Source organism: Mesocricetus auratus, unplaced genomic scaffold, assembly GCF_017639785.1.
Source record: "Mesocricetus auratus isolate SY011 unplaced genomic scaffold, BCM_Maur_2.0 Super-Scaffold_100011, whole genome shotgun sequence".
NCBI classification, from domain to species: Eukaryota; Metazoa; Chordata; class Mammalia; order Rodentia; family Cricetidae; genus Mesocricetus; species Mesocricetus auratus.
Window position 1 is genome coordinate 20,004,810 of NW_024429195.1, and position 6,000 is coordinate 20,010,809.

Here is a 6,000-nt window from a genome sequence, read left to right on the forward strand (position 1 = left end):
TACCAAACAGAAAATAGATTTCATGTTTTATGTGCCTTTGTGTACTTTTTATTTTATTGGGTTTGTTTTGGTATTTATTTTTTTAATGTTTTTTTTTGTTGATGTTGATTATTTTGGCACTTGTTTTATGATTTGAAGACAGACAAAGAAAGAGAGAGAGAGAGAAACAGAAGGCCAGGGTCATCTGGGAGTAGTAGGAGGATAGAAAAATATGGTTAAAATATATATTGTGGCTAAAATATTAAACAATATTTAATGCAACAAAATATTGGAATACTATTTAAATTTCAAAATGTCTCAACTATAGGTATCTATAAAGTTAAAATAATGTACATACTTTTTACTACAAGAAGGATAAGTCAGTACACAGTCACAATCAAATCCAAGCAGAACCAAAGTATAACACTAAAAATCTCAGTATACCATGTCTAGGATTCATTCATAATTTCTGGGTTCTAAAAGATGTGTGAAACTCCATGTCTTTCATTCACAGAATATATAGCTCATTTCACAGGCTCATGCTGGATCCTTCCCACAGCTGTTTCTGTCCCTGGCAGTCATCCTGTGATTTTGGCATCTCCCAAATTCTGAGATGGGGTCTTTACTGAATATTTACCAAGAGACTCCTCTGGGCACTCTTCAGAGACAATTAAGCTGGCACATGGTGTTAAGATTCAACTTCATGTTTCCTTCAGTTCTGGGCAGAATTTTAGTCAATGGACTCCCCTGGCTTCTAATTATCCAGAGCCTCTACCTTCATAAAAAACCATGACCACCTGGTAAATATGTTACCAAGTTTGCATGCCAGCACAAAGTTCAGCATATGGGCACTTCTGTGTCTCTACTTCTTTGGGATAACCCTGAGAAAACATTTCCATAAAATTTTCACTCAAAAATGTTGGTCTCTTCCAAATTCCAGATGATTTCTTCAACCCTAGTCAACCAAGATCAGTTGTTCCAGAAAAGCAAAGGTTTTCATTTCCTAGTTCTGGTAACCTCTTAATTATAGACTATTCTTCAGTCCCAGCTGACCAGAAACAAAGTTTCTGAATTTAAAATATCAATCAGCTCTCCGAAAAATATTAAGAGTCTCAAACGTTCCTCTAAATCTTCAAGCCAGATCACAATTATCTGCACTGTCTGTGCAACATCTTCTAAGTTCCCAGAATGACTCACTAAGCTCTGAATAATAAGTAACTTTTACAATACAAAATATCAAAGGCCTTCCACAGTCAACTGCCAAATTTGGTCAAGTCTGTCTCAACTAAATCTCACGAAACTGATATTAATTTCTTAGTTTCAATTTCTGTGACAAACCACCACACCTAAATGTGGTTTGTTTGGAAAGTGGTTTCTTTGTCTTATGCATCTAAATCACAATCCATCATGCAGGGAAGTCAGGACAGGAGCTCAAGACAGAAACCTGAAAGCTGGAACTCAGACAAAGGAATGTTGCTTATTGGCAAGCTAAGCATGGCTTTCTCAGTCTTTTCTCATATAACATAGTTCCATCTGTCCAGAGGTGGTGCAATGCACAGTGGCTGGCATGTCCTATGCCAACAATAATTAATAAATAATTTCCCTACAGTTCTACCTACGGACAGTCCGATGGAGACTTTTTCTCCATTTATGTTCCTCTTCCTGAATGATTCTAACTTCTATCCAGCAGACCAAAAAGAAAAAAAGAAAAGAAAAAAGAAAAACAACGCGAAAGAAAACTCCCAGTACCAACAACCAGGAATACATACATTTACAGCTCTTGTAGAAGACCTAGGTTTGGTTCCCATCCCCTATATTGTAGCTCATTTTTATTTTATAAACTTCTTCCAATAAACTACTTCATTGGCTAAAACAGCTTAATTTTTATGTATTTTCCCAATCTTCATCATTTAAATGTAAAGGCTGATGTATACCTGTTTGAGTCATGGTAGCATTCATTGCAAGAGTTGGGAACTTAATTAATGGCTGTGTCTGTGGCTGATGTTTCTTTTTCTTTTTAATTAATGTTTATTGCTCTGAGAAACTGAATCCAACAAAGTGAATAGTATTTGTTATGACAAACCATAATAAACTACTAATACTTCAGAAAAGGAGGAGAGTTTTGATGTTCCTTTCATTTCCTATTTGTAATATTTTCCACTTAGTTTTATCAAGATGTATGGAGAAAATGATAGACATTTCCTGTTGCATATATTTGAGCTCTGTATCAAGTTTAAATCTTTTCTTTAGACTAAAAGGGAAACTGTAGGGAGTAATTTTACATATCTGTAAGTGTTGACTACACCCATGTGGGTGTATTCACAGGTACATAGAACATACAGTGATAGATAGAGCAAGGGGGAGGGAACTCTCCCTCTTTGGGTTTCGTTTTCGACCTGGAGAGCAGCTTGTGTACCGGCTTTATTGGCTTTTCACGTAAGTGATTTCTCTTTCAGTAAATATCATGGGAATCCCTAAATTTGTGTAGTTTAATATTTCTGCATTAATTTCCTTGTTCAATCATTATTGAATTGACAATTTGCATCTATTTCCACTACATGTAACTGTAATGCATGTGAATATTCAAATGGAAATAAAATATATTGTGAATTAGAAAAAAAGTTATTTCTTGATTGAGAATTATGTATCACAACATTTCACAAATTATATGTTTATGAAATTGTCTCCATTATACTTTGCTGTTCTTGTAAGAATTTAGAGATTACTTGAATAACACTGGTTTGGTAAAGTGATTATCTTGATGGCACACTGTTCTGGATCTGTCCCCAACATTTTAACAAGCCAGTGTTGTATCAGTCCCAGAAGGAGGAAGGTGAAGGCAGCAGGGTTGGTCATTCATAGTCACATGATATTCAGTTGTCTAGGGTGTTAACATCTCACTTGTGACACACAAATCTATCTCAAAAAAGAAAACACATATAGATATAAAATGTTGTATATTTGTGGTATTGATGTCAAATCTGTGCTTTTTTCACATTTATTTATATTGTAATTTACTGTTCATTAGGAATGTTAAGAGGTAATTGCTAGGAAAATTAACTTGTTCTGACAATGAAGTGAAGAATGCAATCTAGTGTTTTATACTTAAGACCTTAGTCTGGGTCATTCAATTCATAAAAATTAAAGAGCTCAATAAAGCGTCCCTAGATGCATCTAAATAATGATGTGATTGCTATATAAACTTATAATTTAGCCTCTGTGGCACTTAAGTAAGATTATTTAGTATTTTCTTTTCAAAATAACTAGACTCAAGTATGTGTTCTGCCTTAACGTGCTTAGTTGAGGAAATTTATCTACATTTTAAACATTTTGTTATTAAACATATGCAAACACAGCACACACATATAGCACATACTGGAGTGGTGCAGATATGGGAAAGAGGTTGGTTGACAGGAGGGGATGTAAGGAGAGAAGAGAGGGGAAACTGTGGTTAGGATGTAATATATGAGAAAACAAAATGCAAAATGGAAAAAGGTAATCAGTATTCATAAGTGAAAAGTTTACTTTTATTTCCAGAAGGTAAAAATTAAATCACAATGGACATAGAATTAGAATTTTTCAAGAAAGAAGAATAAAGTGTTAAACTTTTTCCCATCACTCTGTTTTGTGATTCAAATACAGTAAAATTAAAACATATATAAGAAATAAAGGGAAGATTATTATGATGATAAAATATTAATTAACTCTAATCCATATTTCTTGTTCCACCTTTGTGTATGTGAGGCTGTCAGTTAGTTTTCTAAACTGATATTTTACTGAAATATGAGGATCATACCTGAAGAAGATAGTGAGGTATGACCACAGGTTGGTACCAGGCTTTTAAAAACTGCTTTTTTCTGAGAAGTTCTAACATGGGGAATCATTAAAGCATATAAAATAAGGTCTGACTCAGAATACTGTAGTAATGAAGATGCTGTTACCAAATATGTGTGTTTATATTAAATTTTAAAGATTTGATATTGAGAATGAATACTAAGTCTTTACTAGTAATCACAAGGTTAATTCCATGGGATAATTTTACATGAAAATTAAGAATGGAAGCTACTTATATTTAATTTAAATAGCAATATAACTTCTTAAAAGTACGTGTGGCTTTTTTCCTCTAACACCCCTTTCTTTATGTTTTTGTGTATTCAAGTTTTTGTATCATTAATTCTTATAGGCAATAATTATATCTAAAATAATTTATTAATAAATGTAAACAATGTGCTATTCCAGGGGTATATCACATACAGATGATATAGACATAATTAAAAATAAACAGACTTTGTCTTTAAATTCTGCAAAACAACAGGAACAAGAATTATAACTATGCTACAGGATAGCAACCTATTAATTATGTCCCATAAAAGCAATGTACCTGTACCAATTAATTATACTTGAAGTAAAAACTATAGCTTAATTAAATGAGTCATTCTTAATAAATGAATCCTTAAAATAATTGGAATCTTCTTTCTAGAGGCAGTAACAATTATTACCATGAGAAAGGAAATAAAACACAGACATAAGGCAGGATTGAATTATTGTTGACATCTAGCCAGGAATTACCTAGGGCAGTGGCTCTCTGTGCTTTCAGGGTAGGGCCAATTACTAAATGATTTTGTTCAGTGGTCATATGATTCTTGTCACAGTTACTCATTCTTTCCACTGAAGTGAAAGAGAGACAGAAAAAAGGTGAAAAAAATTAGGTCTCTATATTCATGACACCTTCAACTACCTTTAAGGAATTCTGGGTCCTGACTGGAGACCCACTACGTAGTTTGATGATTGTTAATGTGAGATTAAGTTATTTTATTCAATTTCTATGTTTCCCCATTATTTATTCTCCTGCACTTATTATAGCACTATGATTAAAGTTCCAAATCAATATATCATGAACAATGTTGAAGCAAATGCTAATCATCTCAATTGAGGATACTGTGCTGCTTTGGATGAAAAATCAACATCACAAGGTCAAATATGTGAGCACTTAGCCCCTAGCTGATACTTTTGTTTGAGGAGGTTACGGAACTTTTAGGAGGTCTCCCATGCTGGAAGAGTCATGTCAACAGACATGTGATTTAATTATCTATAACCTCAGTGTACTCCCAGATCACTTTCTGTTTCCTGTTGTGCCAACAAAATAAATGAGTTAGTTGGTAACCTGACACTGATATAGAACTCCCATGTTATGAAGTCCCACCTCGAGAACCATAAGCCAAAATAAATGATCCCCTTCAAGTTACTTCTTCTGTTCATGGCGTTTTCTCACAGCAACAGTAAAGCAGCCCATATAGATAATTCTCAACCCCTTGTCTGTTAAATTGACTGTTTTGAGATTTCAACATTTTTGTCCAATTGCTAAATTTGCTGTTTATTATAAATGTATATTACAGATATCTGCTCCATGACTACCAGCACAAAACAAATATATATAGATAAATAATGTAAGGTGAAATTCCATTCTTTCATGCAAATGAATATACATGAAACTCATTTATATTATTGTATAATTTTGGGATGAAATTTTTGAAGGACATAACACAAAATTCAACAACTCTAAAATGTATATATCCTTTAAATTAATTTCTTGTTGCTTTTTTCCTCTATTATCTATTGATTACACTGTTTTACTCTGTTTTTGAGAACTACCTGGGCTGTCTTCTCCATGTATTTCTCATCCAAATTAATCATTATCATTCAGTATGGATACCTACTCATGAAAAAATCTATTATAATTAATCCATATTATTTTGTTTTTGGTTTTTTGAGACAGGGTTTCTCTATTGATTTGGAGCCTGTCCTGGAACTCACTCGGTAGACCAGGCTTGGTCTCCAACTCACAGAGATCAACCTGCCTCTGCCTCTCAAGTGCTGGGATTAAAGGCATGCGCCACCACCGCCCAGCTAAATTAACCCATGTTATAATGATTCCATGTTAGCAGATTTGTTCAGCATAATGTAAGTCCCACAGTTACAATCAAATATTCAGATAGGACTACTGCAGGATTTCCATGGCTG